Source organism: Nomascus leucogenys, chromosome 20, assembly GCF_006542625.1.
Source record: "Nomascus leucogenys isolate Asia chromosome 20, Asia_NLE_v1, whole genome shotgun sequence".
NCBI classification, from domain to species: domain Eukaryota; kingdom Metazoa; phylum Chordata; class Mammalia; order Primates; family Hylobatidae; genus Nomascus; species Nomascus leucogenys.
Genome location: NC_044400.1, coordinates 49,631,553 through 49,651,634, shown reverse-complemented (window position 1 = coordinate 49,651,634; position 20,082 = coordinate 49,631,553). Strand labels below are relative to the sequence as shown.

At 33.7% G+C, this 20,082-nt stretch overlaps 1 long non-coding RNA gene across 1 annotated transcript in view; it reads right to left on the bottom strand.

Moving 5' to 3' along the window:
* The window catches only part of LOC115831795, an 85,131-nt gene extending 65,497 nt beyond the window's left edge, over positions 1-19,634 (bottom strand). Inside the window, exon 1 of the long non-coding RNA XR_004027291.1 lies at positions 19,560-19,634. This is a non-coding gene — a long non-coding RNA (uncharacterized LOC115831795). The remainder of the gene's footprint in view (positions 1-19,559) is intronic.
* Between the last annotated feature and the right edge of the window lie 448 nt (positions 19,635-20,082).

The following is a 20,082-nucleotide window of genomic DNA, read 5'->3' as shown; positions in this document are numbered from 1 at the left end:
CATCCTCAATGCTTAGAAAAAAATGACTGGCTCAGAGGAGTGACTCAGTATTTCTTTAGTGAAGGAATAAACAAAATTTTAATGATACAATTAACAAGTTAGAATAATATATATTTGGATATATAAAACTATATAATAGAAGATGCATTTCAGTTTCATGTAATCATAGGATTTTTCTTCAAAGTGAACATGTACCAGGATACAGCAGAAAAAGTCTCAAAAATTGTAAAACAAGTATAAAACAAGTGATATTACATAACCACTTACAATAAAATGAATTACAAAAATCTAACTAAAAATAACATTCTTTAAATCATGGGATACACAGAAAATGTAAAGAAAATTTAACTATATTTAGAATTAAATATCTTTGACACACTATATATCAAATTGGTTGAGGTGAAGCTAAAAATCACATTGGAGAAAAATATTTATCCTTAAATATTGATTTTGGCAAAGAAGAAATATTGATAAATAAGAAATAAGCATCCAACAAGAAAAATAAAAAATAAGAAAATAAAAGCCAGACAGAGCTATCAGTAAAATACGATAGGAAAAGGCAAAAAGAAGAGATCAACAAACCCCAAAATTTGACACTTTGAGAAGATTAATAAATTAAACAAATTTTGGTGAGATTATCCAGGAAAAAAAGAAAGGAAGCACCCACAAAAACACACATAACCACATCAACACACACATCCCCATGCTATTAGAAATAAAAAAGAGAAAATATTCACTGATATACTAAAGACTTCAAAATATCATAAGAAAATACTATATGTGATTTTCTTGCAATAAAATTAAAAATTTAAATAAAATGAAAATGCTCTGGGAAAAATGTGATTTACTAAATCTCAAAAAGTAGAAGAACTGAATAGTCTTATAATCATTAAAGAGAATGAAGAGTAGAATAAAATCTACACATACACACAAATAAAATTCTAGTTGGTAAGTGAGTGGGTAGGGGGATTTAAGTCTAGGTAGTTTTATAAGCAAGTTTTACCAACTTCTAATGTAAAAATAATTGTTATTTTATGCAATTTCCAGGAAGGGGGAAGAAAGAAAAATAAGCAGTGTAATATATATACCAATATTTGACAAAGACAGTACAAGAAATGAACAGACCAATACAACTTCTTAACATACATGCAAAATTTTCAAAGAAAGTCTGAGCAATATTCTTATCCATACAAGCCTTCCATATATGAAGCCTACTGTATTCCGTCTTGTCTGTGACTAAGTCAATATGTCTGCCCAACTCTGAGGTTCACCATATATGGGCATCCTAGTTTACTCTTACAAACTATGCTCTTTAACTCATCTTTAATAATAAAGGTAATGTTTTGATTGCCACCTTTACTCTTTCAGCTATCAAAGTATCATGAAATGGGGCAGGGAAAAGAAGAGTGTAATTTGCTGAGGTGCTGTTTCGGGTTTTTTAGATGTCAAGAACTCACCTGAAAATTTCATGCCTGCTAACTCATTTAAATTTTCACAAAGTCCCTATGATGTGTGCATTTTTTGTAGCTGTGTATGCCAGAGGTTAAACAACTTGCTTAGGATCATACTGCTTAGTAAGGATAGAGGCAGGATTTCAATTCTGATAAAACGAACTAACAAACTGGCCTTACCAATCAGTGGCAAAAGGAAGGTATATCAAGTAAATAGGGCTCTAATTATGCAGAAAATATTCCTTACTTCATATAATACTCCCAAATTGGTTCCAAATGGATCGTAAGTACAATATAAGGCTGGGTGTGGTGGCTCATGCCTGTAATCCCAGCACTTTGCAAGGCTGAGGCAGGCGGGTCACTTGAGGTCAGGAGGTTGAGACCAGCCTTGACAACATGGTGAAATTTCGTCTTTACTAAAAATACAAAAATTAGTCAGACGTGGGGGCACACGTCTACAGTTCCAGCTACTCAGGAGGCTGAGGCAGGAGAATTGCTTGAACCTGGGAGGCAGAGGTTGCAGTGAGCTGAGATGGTGCCACTGCACTCCAGCCTAGATGACAGAGCAAGACTTCATAAAAAAAAAAAAAGCACAATATAAGAAATAAAACTCTATTTTTTAAAGAAAATAAGCATGAAACTATATTTTTATGGTAGAATAAAGGAGGTCTACATACACTTGAAAAGAACTCATAAAAGGTTAATAAATTTTACTACATTTAATCGAAATCCTCTGCAGGACAAACTATATTAGAAACAAAGATGACACATCAAAGACAAGAAGAAGATACTTATATCACGTATAACAAATAAAGAATTGTAATTAGAAAATGCAATGGGCAGTTCTAAATAAAAATAAAAACAAAGCAAATCCAATAAAATTAATCCAAAGATGCAAAGAGGCAATTCGCAGTTGAGGAAGTCATCATGGACATAAGCATAAATACATTAAATGTTCAACATCATTAGTAAATAGTTAAATGCCAGTGAAAACAACAGTAAGAATCTCTCTCACATCCAACTGACTATCAAAATTACCAACTATGGGAATGTTAGGTATAATGAAAATGTAGCAGGGGCTCATATTATTAGCAGAATATAAAATTTTAGAGTCATTTGTTTAGCAATTTGCTTAAGGTGGGCACATTCCATAACCCAGAGTTTCTCTCCAATTGACTGGCTACCTTGGAGGCAGTGCCACACACATGTTCCAGGATCTATGTAGAAGAATGTTTTCTGCAGCACTATTTATAATACCAAAAACAACCCAGCATAAAAACTTTAAATGCTCCTTAGAAAAAGAAGAGAATAATTAAATGTTGTTGATTAGTACAATGTAATACTTAGCAGTTAAAATGAACAGATTATTTCTACATGTGTCAACATGAGTAATCTCAAAATAAAGTTGAATGACCCTCTAAGGTTTTAAAAATATACAGACGAATCTATTTATATAAAATATGAATACACACAAATGAAGGCAGATTTAGCATGTTGCTAGTGAACCTTTAGTTCTGGGAAGTTTCAATTACATATGCCACTTTCCAGGGAGGAAGTTTTTATTCTGAGTATTAACTCCAGGTTGAATATAAAATCTTTAGTTTTAAAATGCTGAAGGGTAGGCCATATAGAGAGAAATTATTGATGATACACACACTCGATTAGTGCAATATTTACATTTATGTCTCTTAACAGGATAAGTAGGAAGTAAGATAAGCATGTGCTACCTTCCTGAGGCAGGACAGTCTCTTTCTGCCTGGGCAGCTGCTCCTGACTCCAGCAATGCTATGACCTCAAACCAGCAATGCAAGAGTTTCTTTCTCCTCAATCCCTGTGTGTGTTGGGCATGCACCTCTATCAACACTATAACAAGAAAGCTCACATATGAAGTAGTAAGGTTAATGCATACAGTTATCAATAATTGAAAACAAATTTAGTTCATCCATGCTAGAGGGAAAACATTTTTTTCTAATCCCACCATAGGAATTAATATTTAAGAATGTCACAGGAAGAGGTAATCAAAGACTATGTGGTCACAAATATACAGAAAAATTTATTATAGAGGCAGGTTGGGAAACTTTAAAATATTAGATTTCACTTGTATATTTTTGGTGCTTGTGGCATTTATCATCTATTTACATTTTTAAATGTGTTATGATTTCTTACTCTAAACAAATATTCTTGCATCTAATTTTATTTTTGTAATTGTGTACTTTTTTCTTAAATAAGGGCCCCAGGGCATACATACACAAAACATAGTTATATTATTTTTAAATACATGACATGACATACACAGGAAAGACATACAATAACTTTAAGATACTGGTTACTGGTGGGGAGGAAAGGAAGCAGAAGAAGGTGGGGATTTAGCTGTATCTGTAACATTTTACTTCCTATTTTTAAAGATAGATTTAATGAACGTATGGCAAAATGTTAACATCTGTTTAATCTCAGTGGCGAGTACACAGATGTCTGTATTTTTAATTCTTCTTCTACATATTTGAAATTACATGAAATCTTATATAATAATTTTTTTAAAAAATCATGCTATTAGTAGAAAATTACTTATGTGAATATCTCCAGCTACTACGTACAACTAAATAGTGACATATTTGACAAGGCAATCTTATTACGGGTCATTTATCCTAAGGTAAAAATAAAAGGAACATTTTACATGCATAAAATATTTGCCATTTCAATGATTATAATTTTAAACATCTAATATCAACCAGGCAATGTGGTAAGCTCTGAAAGCATTTGCTTATTTTTATATTTCTTTTGCTTCTAAATGTCATGTGCTCATATTTACATTATTGATGTTTTGAAAAAAAATTCCTTAGAATGTGACAGGTTGAATTTAGGATGCAATGGGTTGCACATCACATCTCTCTATCTAACAAATATCTACTGAGCTTCTATCATGCTCTAATGCTAGTTCTGGGTACAATGACCTGGTCTCAGATTTTACAGAGCTTATAGTTTATGTAGAAGACAGACAACAAGCAAAACAGAATGTGAGCCAATATTGATTATACACTATGATAAATGATAAATATCCTAAAAGGAAGGAGGAGCATGTTGCTGGATTAAGGTAATTCCTGGGGTCAAGAGACAACTTCAGGAACGTCTCTCTTAGGAGATGACATTTTAGCAAACCTAAAGGCTGACAAAGAGCAAGTATTCAATGAAATGATCAACAATGAAAATAACGTATCAACATGATCCTAAAGATTTGAAGCTGAAAGATTTGGGGGTGTAAATACCACTTGCCAAACCAAGGAGGTCAATTATAAAAGCTATTGTAAAGGGTCAGGAGAAATTACAAATTTAATTATTAGCATATTGATTTTGAGATGTTATTGGAAAATCAATCCTTGGAAACAACCTCAGGCTTGAAATGGTATAATCAGCCAATGAAAATCATGCATAAGTTAAAATACATTAAATGGACATACATACATAAAAATAGAAAAATATTAGTAATATAACACTGATTGAAAGAACTAGTGAAATGTGTGTGATTTATGCAATATGAAACCACGTATGTAAAGTATAAAAATACGAAAAACTACTACATATTGGTATAAGTTCATAAATACGTAGTTATATCATAAAAATACACATGGGACATATATACAAAGCACTGTAAGACTTTGGGTACCTCTGAGGTAGGATAAAAAGGAGTGAGATTGTGGAGGGATTTAGATATATCTGTAACATTTTAGTCAAAAAACAAGATTGGAAACAAATATACAAAAATGTCAACATTTGATCTATTGTGCATTGGATACTCAAAGAAATGTTGTAATACTTTTCATATTCTTTCTATGTACTTGAAATATTTTATAATTTTGAAGAGTAATAAATAAAATGAAAACAAAATGAGTGAAGCAATAGCACGACACTATATTTTACATTTAATTTCTAGCAGCCAGGCAAGGATGTAACTAACTCTATGTCTCAGGTTTGAGAATGATTGTTATCTATCAGGATTCAGTTGCTGATAACAGAAAGAAACCTAGGCATTTTAAGCAGAATAGCATTTAATGAAGAGAATTAAATTCTTACAAAAATCACTGGAAGGCAAGGAAGCTACTAGCCCTCTAGAAATGAGGCTCAAAACAAAACTACAAATCTAGCCTACCAGGAGAGCTGTTACCGCTACTTCAGCAGAGAAGATGAGAAAGTGGGAGCTTACTCCCAGGAACTAGTAGGTCCTCAAATGCCTTGGCTTCCATCCAGGAATCACGAAGTCAGTACTTCAGTACCACACTCTACCTCTCAAATTACAAACCTGGACTGTTCACTGAAATTTCTGCTAACTTAGCAGCAGAAAATCTCAGTTTTCTTAACCATGTTTTGCAGCAGTCACAGCAGCAGTTGCAGAAATATGACTCTTGCTTCCTTTAACATTCCAATCTAATTGGGCAAACCACATCATATCAAGAATCCTGAAAGTAAAAGGGTCTTGGAAATGCAGATTTAATTTTCTAAACCTCAACTGTGTAGTGGCAAGCACAGAAGAAAAAAAGTGGAATGGCACCTTAGTGTCCTCAATGGAAGCCTCCAAGCTCTTCATTTTGCCCTATAGAAACACCAGGGAGATTTTGCCATTTTCTATTAGGGTCAATCCAGAAGCCAGTAGCAGGCTAAACAAGGGGTAATATCTGGAATATTCAGAAAGAAGCATGCATTCCTTCCAAACTCAAATGTCAGCAATAAGACCCGGTGGCTGCAGAATAGAGAGCAGCTGCTGGTCAGTGTTGGTTGGTGGCCAGGCAAATACAAAGTATCTTCGAAATAACAAAACAGATTTGTTGCTATGCTCATTAGGAAATTCCATTTGGAAGTCTAGCAGCTGCCCGTGGTGATAAGTAATCTCAAAATTGTTTTCCTTTAAAATCTATAATAAGCTGAATTTATATAATCAACCTAAAAGATTTTCACTTGCTTCGTTTGGGCACTGAATTTTAATTATCTAGAGGTCTTATTTTCTGGCTCATTTCTTTTGTTGTTTCATTTTCACTTTATGTCCTTGTAACATTCCTGAATGCAAGAGAACATTATTCTACACTTGTCATTAAATAATGTCAGCTAATACTTCAAGTCACTTCATAAAAAGATAGCCAAACAAAAATCACGCCCTTCAAATTCCTGCATGAAAAAAGAAAGAGGAAAACGTAGGTGATAGTCATTTCTGAAAGCAATAATAGAGTCAAGAAATTCTTCTACCATGGTAAATATTAATTAGCAAATTAAGTATTACTGGACCCGTGAATCCTATGAGACCATGGACTGTATCATCCACCAGTCCTGTAAAGTAGCTAGAATAAAACTCTGTGGTGCAACCATTGCAAAATGGCCCTCATTTTTCACCCTCCTCTATATCTATTTTCTTCCCCACATAACTTTGTAGTGTCCTTTTACTATAACTTTAACTTTGGCCATGTAGCTTGCTTTGGTTAGTAGGAAATCAGCAAATGTGACCAAAATGAGGTTTGAAAGATGCTTTCCCAATTGGGCTTGGCTTCTTTCACATCTATGCCATTGTTGAACGTGCCAAGGCTAGACTGCTAGACAATAAAAGATACATGGAGTTGTTCTGGCTCACTGAAGTCCTTTCTGCCAAGGCCATCATAGATCAGCTAACAACCAGACAATTTTTAATATATATTTGTGTCTGTGAGTCCATATAATAATAGTAAAGCTGTTCAGATGACCTGCAGCTGATGCAGACTCATGAGTGAGTCTGGCCCAAGTTAGCTAAACTTTACAGCCACATGAGTTTAAGTGTCACTTCTTATATGCCACCAAGTGGTCTGTTGTATACATTTACATGTCAATAGATAACAAATATAGCAACCAATGAGAATTACATGATGTTGAATTGATGATGATATGTTAACATACAAGATATCTAAATTTTAATTATAAATTATTAAACTGACTTAAGTATACCAAGAAATCATATCTGAGTTGATCTTACAATGTGCTTTGAACCAAAATCTATACAAAAGCTACAAGATATTTGATTGTTGAATTGTTTCATTTTCTTGGATTTCAAAACAATTCTATCATTGGATGTAGTCATGGTCACACTTTCCAAAGTTCTGATGTTTGAGAAGAGCAGCTCTATTAACAACTAAATTCTGAACAAATGCTTTGAATTTCTATATCCTTTTAGGCAACTATATATTTACCATCATTCTTCTTAAAATGGAGGTAATACAAAGGTTTTTGTGTGGGGAAAACCCAGGTTGTTTTGCTATTTTTACTTTTGAAGTGGCAGAATAAAATCTAGGCAAATTGTTTGGGTAGAGTTTACTTTCAGTTTTCTTCATTTCACTTCTCTGTACCATGCTTCTTATTTGTTCACCAAGGAACACCAACGAAAACAATTTAGTAGTACCTGGCAAAGAAGACTTCCATTCTCTGTATCTGTCCCCTTTTCTTGACCACCGTAAAAATTTATTAGTTTTGTGCCTTTATGGTTGTTCTTTGACTTTTAAAGTTTATCTATGTGTAGAATTTTGTTTTGTATTGCTTTGTTTTTATTATACTTTAAGTTCGGGGATACATGTGCAGAACGGGCAGGTTTGTTACATAGGTATACACGTGCCATGGTGGTTTGCTGCACCCATCAACCCGTCATCTACATTAGGTATTTTTCCTAATGCTATCCCTTCCCTAGTTCCGCACCTGCTGACAGGCCCTGGTGTGTGATATTCCCCTCCTTGCATCCATGTGTTCTCATTGTTCAACTCCCACTTATGAGTGAGAACATGTGGTGTTTGGTCTTCTGTTCCTGTGTTAGTTTGCTGAGAATGATGGTTTCCAGCTTCATCCATGTCCCTAAAACTCCAAGTATTCTGAAGCATTTTTCATATTAACAAATTGTTTCATTTAAAAAAATTGAAGATAATTATCAAAAAGCATGAAATAAAAATAACATGATGGTGAAATAATCAGAGGGAAAAGATAATAATAGAAAAATCATGAAATTAATTCAAAGTGTGCTATGCACAGAATGGCAAGCCATTGAGCTATGCTTAATAATTCAAAGTTGGCAAGAAATTTGACTTTAATGGTACCAATTGCCAAAGCAAGAGAAAACTGTGCTTTGTAAGACTAGCATGTCCCTTAAAACAAACAAACAAAATGCCAGTTACTCAGTATAATTAAACTTACTAGAAATGGTCTGAGACAAAAATCTTCTGTGTACCATGATTTAAATAAGTGACCTCAACTATATCCCTACAATAGAACTTACAGTAAGACTTTTTTTTTTACATGAATGCCAAAGTAAAAGAAATAATTTATAGGGTGAAAAAATGTAGTCAAATTGTGCAGCTTTCTGACTTTAAGAGTTATCCAGAAACTAACTTGAGATTTCCTAGAGAGATGCATGAATTGTTTATCCTTCAGACAATCCTTTATAAATATAACTTCTCGTAATCTAACTTTTGTTCCACATTGGCTCATAAACATTTTGAGGTTGTATTCTCAGATGCTGAAGTAATTTTCACTGATAAGAAATTACAATGTCAGTCATTGCACTGAAAAAATGGCACTGTCCATTCCTTAATTTTTAATGAGCTTATGGAAGTCACCTCCTAGCATAGGATAAAACTCACACAATTTGAAATGTTTCTGGAAAGAGGAAAATCTTTTGCCATACATGCAGAGTACATAAAATCTCATGTATTCCATGTTAACTTTAATAACGTTAATCAGGATTAGTTGGTATATTTTCCAGGGCCTTTTGGAGAACTGTTTATTTCTTGACTTTAAGGATTTGTGAGGTTTGTCTTTAATTAAAGGTAAGAAGTTTTTTTAGGGTACATTTTTCTTAATTCACTATTTATTTTTAGGGTTGTAGGCAAACATTTTCTTAGGAGAAAATCTTTAAAGTCTATGAAATACGACAAACTAGCATTTGACTGAGAATGTAAGGTTAAAAAATATTAGGTCTATACAGAATTATACTTGGCAGTATAATAGAGCTATTCATATTGACTTAGATTGCTGATGAAAGAAAAACATTTCCTGTCTTGAGTCAATGTATATTATGGGTGAGACTATATTGGAGAAACATTTCTTTAAGATGAGTTATTTCATTTTGACATATTTGCAATAATTGATATACCATATACTTAGCATGTAGTGCATCTATGTAATTATGTTCTCTATACTGTGTTTAGTTCCAAGTCAGGTATTAAGATTTTTAAATTTTTTTAACTTGAACTCATCTCTAAAACATACTAGCTCTTCAAAACCATTAATTGGATTTATCTCAGGAAAGAGAGGGAGATTTAACATGGAAAAAATTAATCAGTAAAATTCACTACATTTGAAACTTTAAAAATACAATTCATATCATCTTAATAGATACAGAAAGAACATTTGAGAAAATGTAGTATCCACTCCTAATAAAACGTATAGCAAAAAAAGAATAAAAATTTTCTCAACCTGATAAAGGGCATCTATGAAATATCATACAGTAAAAGATTTAATGCTTTCCTTCTTGTATGAGGAACAAAACAAGAATGTTTTCTCCTACCTCTTCTATTTGATATTATGGTAGTGGTTCTAGCAAGCACAATATGACAAGAAAAATAACTGAAAGACATACAGATTTTACAAGAAGAAGAAAAAATTCTTCCATATAAAACATGATCATCTAGGTAAAAATATCAGGGAATTTACAAAAAATATACTAGAACTAATAAATAAATTTTGCAAAGTTACTAGATACAAGGTAAGTATAAAAATGTTATTTTTCTATATAATTTCCAAAATTTGAATTACTTGTGTATAATTACAATAAATACACATAATATACAAGAAAATATAATGTAATATATATACAAACAAATGTACCCAAGAAAACTTGGATAAAAAAGACTAATAAGGGGGTGCTTATCTATCACCACAATATACTTTAAAACTATTATATTCAAATCAATGTTACTGACATAAGAATTTAAAAATAGATCTGTCAAAAAGAATAGATAAAATGTAAAAATATGACAAAGGTCTGTAAATTAAAAGGAAATAAGTTATAGTCATCTTTGCCACACAAAAAAAAACATATTCTAGACATGCACTTTCCCACACAGTAACCAGTAGCCATGTATGCGTATTGGTTAACTAAATTACAATAGCCATATGAGGCTATTGAGGAAAAGCAAATTGAGACGTGTTTTCTAAAATGCAAATGAAATTTTAAATGCTCAGTTTGAAAAAAATGGTACATACCTAATTTATAATTTTTATAAGGACTGTGTTGGAAACAATAACATTTTGAATATGTTAGGCCTATAAAATATATTATTAAATTTAATTTTATTAGTTTCTTTTTACATTTAAAAAATACATTTGATATGAAATTTAAAATTTCATATATGGTTCACATTTGTTGCTAGCGTTACGTTTCAGACATTGCTGGTCTAGAGAAGATAAAACAATAAGAAAGTTTGCAAGAAGATCTAAGGTCCTGATAATATATTCTACAAACAGGCAATTTCTGTGATTAAGTAAAAAGTCAGAAAGTATAAATTAGATTTTTTAGAAAAAAATATTAAGTTACACAAAAGGTACTTATCAAATGTATTAAATACAAATAAATTTTGTGGAAAATTCTCTCTTGCAGAGAGAATAGTCATAATGGTGATATTAATTCTGAAGCTGGGGGAAAAATCCCTATAGATAAATGAGCAAAGATTTTTAAAAACAAATTCAAAGATGAGAAAATTCCAGTGGCCAATAAATACATAATAGGCTGTCCCAACCCCCTACTAATGTACTATAAATTAAAGTAACAACAATATACCATTTCTAAAGTATCAGAGTTAAAAAATTGTTTGGTAGTACATGTTGTTGTAAGAATAATGATGTATGTGAGAAACAGAATGAAAGGCAATTTCATATATCCCTGGTGGAAATGTGAATTGTCACAAAATTTTTGGTAATATAATTGCACTGTGACAGAATTAATACAGGTGAATAAGAATATTCATACAAATATATTCATTAAAGCATCATTTCAATGTATTTATTACCATTAATTTCAATGTATTTATTACCATTAAGTGTACAGTTAAACCTGGTAAGGTTGATAAATTATATAGATGCATGTTTTACCTCAATAAAAAATAGGAGGGAAAAAAGCATAGTTCATAATTCCATAACACTAGAAACAAAGTGAATATACATTAATTAAATAATTGAATCAACTATAGTCTATGCAAACTGTGACATGCATTAAACATAATTAGACTTGTGAAAATTAAATTTCAGGGATTTTAATAAGGTGTAAGTATTGCCAATTGAGAACAGTAAGTTAAGGAAAAGTGAGTATAATATGATGACACTTTTATAAAAAACACAATTGTTTTAAAAGTCTATCTCTTACATATATGTATATATTTATGTGTACATACACATGTATATTATGTGTATATATTTATGTGTATATATACATTCTTACATGAGCATGAAGAAAAACATGAAAGGATACATATTGAGTTGTTAACATAGGTTGCCTGGTGTGAAAAAAGTATGATAAAGGACGAGATTGCAGTACTGAACCAGGTAAAAAATATGAAAAAGTCTTCACACACAAGGCACAAAAAAGAAAAATTTATATGATCACATTCAAAATGCATTTATATAAAATTGCGTGTGCAGATAAAATAAATTTTTAAAGGTGAATTAATGCAACACAAACATGCTGATGACATTTAACAGTTTGATTTTGATTATTTTTCAATTTTTACTTAGCTTGTTGGTTTGATTGCCAGTAGAGTGCTGTGTATACTTCGGAAAGACCTCGGTTTCAGACCAACTTTTCCAATTATAAACTGTGAGATAATAGTCAATTTACTATTGTACTTAATGCAAATTCCTTGTTAATAAATGGAGCAACAACAAATAAGTACAAAAGGATGTTACAATAACTAAATGAAATAATGTGTTTAAAAGGTCTCATACACAGGCATTCAATGCAGATAATTAGCTGTATTGGCTGTAATTATCATCAACATTGGGATCATTGCCATTATCACCACCACCATTGCAACCATTATTATCATCATTGTTTTAAACCGCATTGTATAAGGGCAGACACTCCCTTAGTAAGGTATTCAGTAAGTGCATGACTGCATTCAGAGAATCCATAACTTGTCTTTTAAATAGTTTATGCCATCTAGAGCTTTTAGCATTCTCCCTGGCCATCTGTGATAGGAGAAAAAAAATACCAATTGCTAAGCTACTATTTCAAAATCACATATTATATTAAAAAACAAAATCTACCTATGTAAAAATGAGATTAAATTGTTGATTGTTAAGGATTAAAGGGGAAAATGGTTTAGCAGATAATGCCACCATGAAAATATTTTCTTTACTTTATATCTTTTGTGTGTTTGTTTGTGTTACCTAGAAGTAAGATTGTATACATTATTCTAGGGAGTAAAAACTTCTTTTTCTAACTATTCTTCTCTAAAAATGTCTGTTCACTCATTAATTTATTCATCCAAACTATCTCTTGAGTGTCAATCTATGTTAAGAAAACACCATAGATAAGAAGGCATGGTAGGAGTAATAACAGCAACATGACAAGGTAGGAAGCCCTAGACCATCTTTCCCTTGACAAATACCAACTGAGAAACAACTCATGGGCAAACTCCCTTTGTGAGAACTTGGAAACTGTTGAAAGGCTCAAATACCCAGAGAGGATGTAAAAATCAATTCATTGAAGCATGTAGAGAGATTTGGGAAACCCACTGAAAACCCTGACCCTGGGGTAAGCACATATGATCAGGAAAAGTCTCCCTGGCACCCATCTTCACAGAGGAGAAGGGACAGATTTGTTCACTCATTCAGTGTCCCAACTTTCTTTAAGGGACTTCTCAGACGACTGGATTCTGTCTTTTCAGCCTCACAACCCTGATGAGTTCATCACAGTCAAGCTGCCTAGGAGAGAAGGGCAGCAGTGGCTTGGGCTGGTAGGCACTATCAGTGCTTCTGCCTGCTCAGCACAGAGTGAGAAGATAAAAAAAATACAATTTCTCAGCTTCTCCCTAGACAGTAAAAATGTTGATTCATGCATCTGGTGCTGTTCAAGGAATTAACATCTGTCTCACTATTTTTGGAGTTCTGACAGGTCCAGCATGGGTTAGCTGCCTGGAGAAGAATAGATGCCAGAGCTCTCATTCTTGGCTCAGCACAGAAAGAACAAATAAAAACCACAGCCACCTGCCTTCTGCCTGGGGAGGGAAAGAATTGATAGAGGCCCCCAGAATCTCTGACTAAGCTGATTGATAGGGGTCTTTTCCTGTATGAGGCCAGTCAGTGAAGAATGGGAGAAGTCTTTATCTAAAGTGCAGACATCAACACAGACTGTCAAGGAAAATGAAAAATCAGGCAAAGATGTTCCAAACAAAGGAATAAGATGAATCTCCAGGAATCAATCCTAATAAAATGGAGTTATATCATTTACCAAACAGAGAATGAAAAATTACTCTTATGAAGTTGCTCATCAAGGTAAAGAGAAGAGTGAATGAATGAAGTGCACTCAACAAAGAGATAGAAAATATAAAAGTATCAAACAGTAATCGTAAAGCTGACGAAAACAATAACTGAACTAAAAATTCTCTAGAAGGGTTCAACAACAGACTAAATCAAGTTGAAGAAAGGATCAGCAAACTCAGATACAGGTTACTGGAAATAATTCAGTCAGTAGAACAAAAAGGAAAAATAAACTAAAAATAATAAATAAAGGTTAAGGGGTGTATTAGTCCATTTTCATGCTACTGATAAAGACATACCCAAGACTGGGTAATTTATAAAGAAAAAGAGATTTAATGGACTCACAGTTCCGTAAGGATGGGGAGGCTTCACAATGATGGCAGAGGGCGAAAGACATGTCTTACATGGCAGCAGGCAAGAGAGAATGAGAATCAAACAAAAGGGATTTCCCCTTATAAAACTGTCAGATCTCCTGAAACTTATTCACTACTATGAGAACAGTATGGAGGAAACCACCCCCCATGATTCAATTATCTCCCACCAGATCCCTCCCACAACACATAGGAATTATAGGAGCTAAAATTCAAGATGAGATTTGGGTGGGGCAACAGCCAAACTATATCAAGGGAGTTACAGAAAATGTCAAGCAGACCAATATATGCATTATGGGCATCCCAAAGAGAGAAAGGACCAGAAAGCTTATTGAGTGTAATAATGGTTGAAAACATCTCAAATCTGGGGAAGGAATAAATATTTTGATCTGAGAAGCCTGAAGCATACCAAATAAGATAAAAACCAAACATTATATTTATTACATTATATTATAATGAAACACATTATAATCAAATTTTCAGAAAACAAAGACAGAATTTTGAAAGCAGCAGAGAAGACACTTGTCACATACATGACAAACTTCATAAGACTATCACTAGACTTTTTTTTTAGCAGATACCTTGCAGGACAGAAGGGAGTGGAATGGTATATTAAAAGTATTGAAGAAAAACAACTGCCAATCAAGAACACTAAGTCCAACAAAAATCTCCTTCAAAAATGAAAAAGAGATACGGACTTTTCTAGACAAACAAAAGCTGAGGTAATTTATCACCACTGGTCTCATAATGCAGAAATGTGAAAGCAAGTTCTTCAAGTTGAAATGAAAAGATGTGTGATGGTTAATACTGAGTGTCAACTTAATTGGATTGAAGGATACAAACTATTGACCCTGGGTGTGTTTGTGAGGGTGCTGCCAAAGGAGATTAACATTGAGTCAGTGGGCTGGGGAAGGAAGGTCGACCAGTAACCTTGTGGGCACAAGCTAATCAGCTGCCAGCAAATCTATAGCAGGCAGAAAAACATGAAAAGGAGAGACAGGCCTCGACTCCCAGCCTACATCTTTCTCCCTTGCTGGATGCTTCCTGCCCTCGAACATCTGACTCCAATGTTCTTCAGTTTTGGGACTCAGACTGGCTCTCCTTGCTCCTCAAGCTTGCAGACAGCCTGTTGTGGAACCTTGTGATCATGTAAGTAAATACTTAATGAACTCCCATATATAAACATATATATGCTACGTAGCATATATATATACATATATATATATATACACATATATATATATACACACACACACATATATATATATATATATATGTTATTAGTTCTGTCCCTCTAACAGAACCCTGACTAATACAGATTTTGGTACCAGGAGTGGTTCTAGAGGAACAGAATATTAAGGATGGAGTTCTTTCATTGCTTTGGGGGTTTCTGGAGTTGGCTGCTTAATATGATTAGACCCCAAAAATGCTAAGGACTCTACTTCTAGTAGTATGGAGAGCACTGATAGTCCTTGGTGTGAACTGTTTAAAGAGTTATGCAAAATAAATGCATTTGACACTCCTGATTAACCATTTGCAAGAGGCAAGTTTAGTGACTCTATGAGTAATACCTTTGACCATATGTGGAGAACTAAGGAAAATAATAAAGCTTGTTGTTTGCTCTTAAGTTCAGTGGACAAGTAATGAAAGACAATGATGAACTCAGGGATTCTGTCTCCTGGCTTCAGAAGCAGATAATGAGCCTCGAATCTGCTAAGGTTGCCCTGAATGGGAGTCTTATCTCCTGTAGAGAAAGAGCTGAAACTGTGGAAAAACAGACATAAGCACTTATCATGCGAGTGGCTGACCTGCAATAAAAGGTGCATGCAGAGCCTTGCCCAGTGTCTACTGTTAAAGTGAAGGCATTGATTGGGAAAGAATGGAACCCTACAACTTGGAACATGGACATGTAGGGGGACCCTGACGAAGCTGGAGACGTTGAGTTTGTAAACTCTGATGAACCTTTTTTTTGCCAGAAAGAACAGCTTCCCCATCCCCAGTAGTGGCAACATCTGCTCCCTGACCCATACTGCCATCAGTCTTTCCACCTTTGTCTGAAGAGATAAACCCTATGCTGCCTGAGGCAACAGTGATGGCCTCCCCTGAGGCGGTTGCCAGGTAAAATAATGTTGATTCTCCTCAGGAGCCACCTCAAACACCCCTGTTTGCTACTAGAATATAACTAGATTAAAGTCCCGGCGGGTCCCTAGAGGTGAAGTTGGGAGTGTGACCCATGAGTGTGACCCATGAGTGGGTGCACTATGCTCAAAAAGAACTGTTTGAGTTTTCTAATTTATATAAACAGCAATCTGGAGAACAGGCATGGGAATGGATATTAAGGGTATCAGGTAATGGTGGGAGGAACACAGAGTTGTGTATCAGGCTGAATTTATTGATTTTGGCCCACTCAATTGGGACTCTGCTTTCAATATTGCAGCTTGGGGCATTAAAACAAGTTCTAACAGTTTATTTGCTTGGGTAGCAAGCAATATGGATTAAATGATGGCCCACTGTTAATGAGCTGGAAACGCTTGATCTCCCTCGGTTTAATGTAGAGGAAGAGATCCAAAGGCTTAGGGAGATTGGGATGATGGAGAGGATTAGTCACTTTAGACCTATGCATCCCAGCTGGGAAGGTCCAGAAGATAAATTCTTGAGCAATACCTTGCAAAATACCACCTGCATCTTTCAAGAGTCCTGTAATTGCTCTTCTCTGTATGTCAGATCTAATGCTGGGACACTTTGGGCTCCTCCTACCTTTATGTCAAGAGTTTAAGAAGGGAGTTACACTGTTGGCTAGGGTGATTGACCCAGACTATCAAAATGAAATCAGTCTAGTACTCCATAATGAAAGTAAGGAGGAGTACGCATGGAATACAGGAGATCTATTAGGGTGTCTTAGTATTACCATGCCCTGTGATTAAGGCTAATGGGAAACTACAACATCCCAATCCAGGCAGGACTACAAATGACCCAAACCCTTTCAGGAATGAAGGTTTGGGTCACTCCACCAGGAAAAAAAACCATGATCTGCCAAGGTGCTTGCTGAAGGCAAAGGGAATACAGAATGGGTAGTAGAAGAAGGTAGTCATCAATACCAGCTATGACCACATGACTGCTGCAGAAATGAGGACTGTAATTGTCACGACTATTTCCTCCTTCTTTTCTTAAAAACATGTTTGTGCATGTATACACTTTTACTAAGAAAATACACTTTATTTCCTTTCTCCTTTATTATGTGACATAAGATTTATTGACTTCATATCAGCATTTAAGTATTGTTAACTTTATGAGATAGTATTTGGGTTGGGGATTGGTGTATTTCCAGTTGTCTGAAGGACAGTTGTGTTATGTTAGGCATAATTATGACCCTATTTTTGTGTTTATTTGAAGATTATGTATGATCTCAGGAGATGTGTATGGGTTCAAGTTGACAAGAGGTGGGCTTCTGATGGTTAATACTGAGTATCAAAGGATATTGATCCTGGGTGTGTCTGTTTGGGTGTTGCCAAAAGAGATTAACATTTGAGTCAGTGAACTGGGGAAGGCAGATCCACCCTTAATATGATGGGAACAATCTAACCAGTTGCCAGTGAATAAAAAGCAGGCAGAAAAAACGTGAAAGAAAGAAGGGCCTAGCCTTCCAGCCTACATCTTTCTCTCATCCTGAATGCTTTCTGCCCTTGAATATCGGACTCCAAGTTCTTCAGTTTTGGGACTCAGACTAGCTCTCCTTGCTCCCCAAGCTTGCAGACAGCCTATTGTGGGATCTTGTGATCGTGTTAGTTAATACTTAATAAACTCTCATATAGATATAGATACTGATATAGATATATATACACACATATATGTCTATATATAGGTATAGATATATAAACACACATATATACCTATATATAGATATAGATATATATACACACATATGTATCTATAGATATAGATATATATACACACATATATATCTATAGATATAGATATATCTACACACATATATTTCTATATATAGATATAGATATATCTACACACATATATATCTATATATAGATATAGATATATCTACACACATATATATCTATATATAGATATAGATATATCTACACACATATATATCTATATATAGATATAGATATATCTACACACATATATATCTATATATAGATATAGATATATCTACACACATATATATCTATATATAGATATAGATATATCTACACACATATATATCTATATATAATAAATATAAAAAAAAAAAAAAAAAAAAAAAAAAAAAAAAAAAAAAAAAAAAAAAAAAAAATATATCTATATATAGATATAGATATATCTACACACATATATATCTATATATAGATGTAGATATATCTACACACATATATATCTATATATAGATGTAGATATATCTACACACATATATATCTATATATAGATATAGATATATACACACATATATATCTATATATATAGATATAGATATATATACACATATATATATCCTACTAGTTCTGTCTGTCTAAGAGAACCCTGACTAATACAGAATGCTGAACAGAAATTCAATGGCATAAGAAAATATGACAGTTTTGGCAAAGGTAAATATATAGAAAAATACAAGTAGGTAAATCACTTTTTATTACAGAATAACAGTTAAATGTGTTGAAAATAAGCATAACTAAAAATGTTAAGAGATATACAATATAAATAGATGTAAATTATGACAATAACATAAGGTGGTATGGTAGTTAACATATAGGGTTTTGTATGCGGTTAAATTTATGTTGTTATAAGCTTAAAATAGACTATTATAATTATATAATATTTTATGTAAACCTTCAGGTAAACACATAAACAAACTACAGAAGTCACAGAAAAGAAAAAAGAAGAATCAAGTAATATCAACTAAGAAAATCCACGGATATAAATAAAGACAAACAAGACTAACAGAAAAACAGAAAGCAACAAAAGGAAATAGTAAATCCTTTTATATCAATAATTATTGAAATGTAAATTGATTAAATTCTACAATCAAAAGACATAGATTGGCTAAATGAATTCAAAAACAAGATTCAACAATATGCTGTCTATAAGAAACTCACTTCATGTATTAGCCCGTTTTCACACTGCTATAAAGAAATACCTGAGACTGCCTAATTTATAAAGGAAAGAGGTTTAATTGACTCACAGTTCTACATGGCTGGGGAGGCCTCAGGAAACTTACAATCATGGTACAAGGTGAAGGAGAAGCAAGCACCTTCTTCACAAAGTGGCAGGATAGAGGAGAGAAGGAGAAACTTCCAAACAATTACAAAACAATCAGATCTCATGAGATCTCACTCACTATCATGAGAGCAGCATGGAGGAAACCACCCAATAATCTAGTCACCTCCATCTTTTGACATGTGGGGATTACAATGAGATGAGATTTGAGCGGGGACACAGAGCCAAACTATATTATTTCACCATGGCCCCTCCCAAATCTCATGTCTTTTCACATTTCAAAACCAATCACGCCTTCCCAACAGTCCCCCAAAGTCTTAACTCATTTCAGCACTAACTCAAAAGTCCACAGTCCAAAATCTCATGTGAGACAAGGCAAGTCCCTTCCACCTATAAGCTTATAAAATCAAAAGCAAGTTAGTCACTTCCTAGATACAATGGGGGTGCAGGCATTTGGTAAATATAGTCACCCAATTCTTGTCTTCTGTGCATATGCCAAATATCACATGTAACCTGTCAAGGCT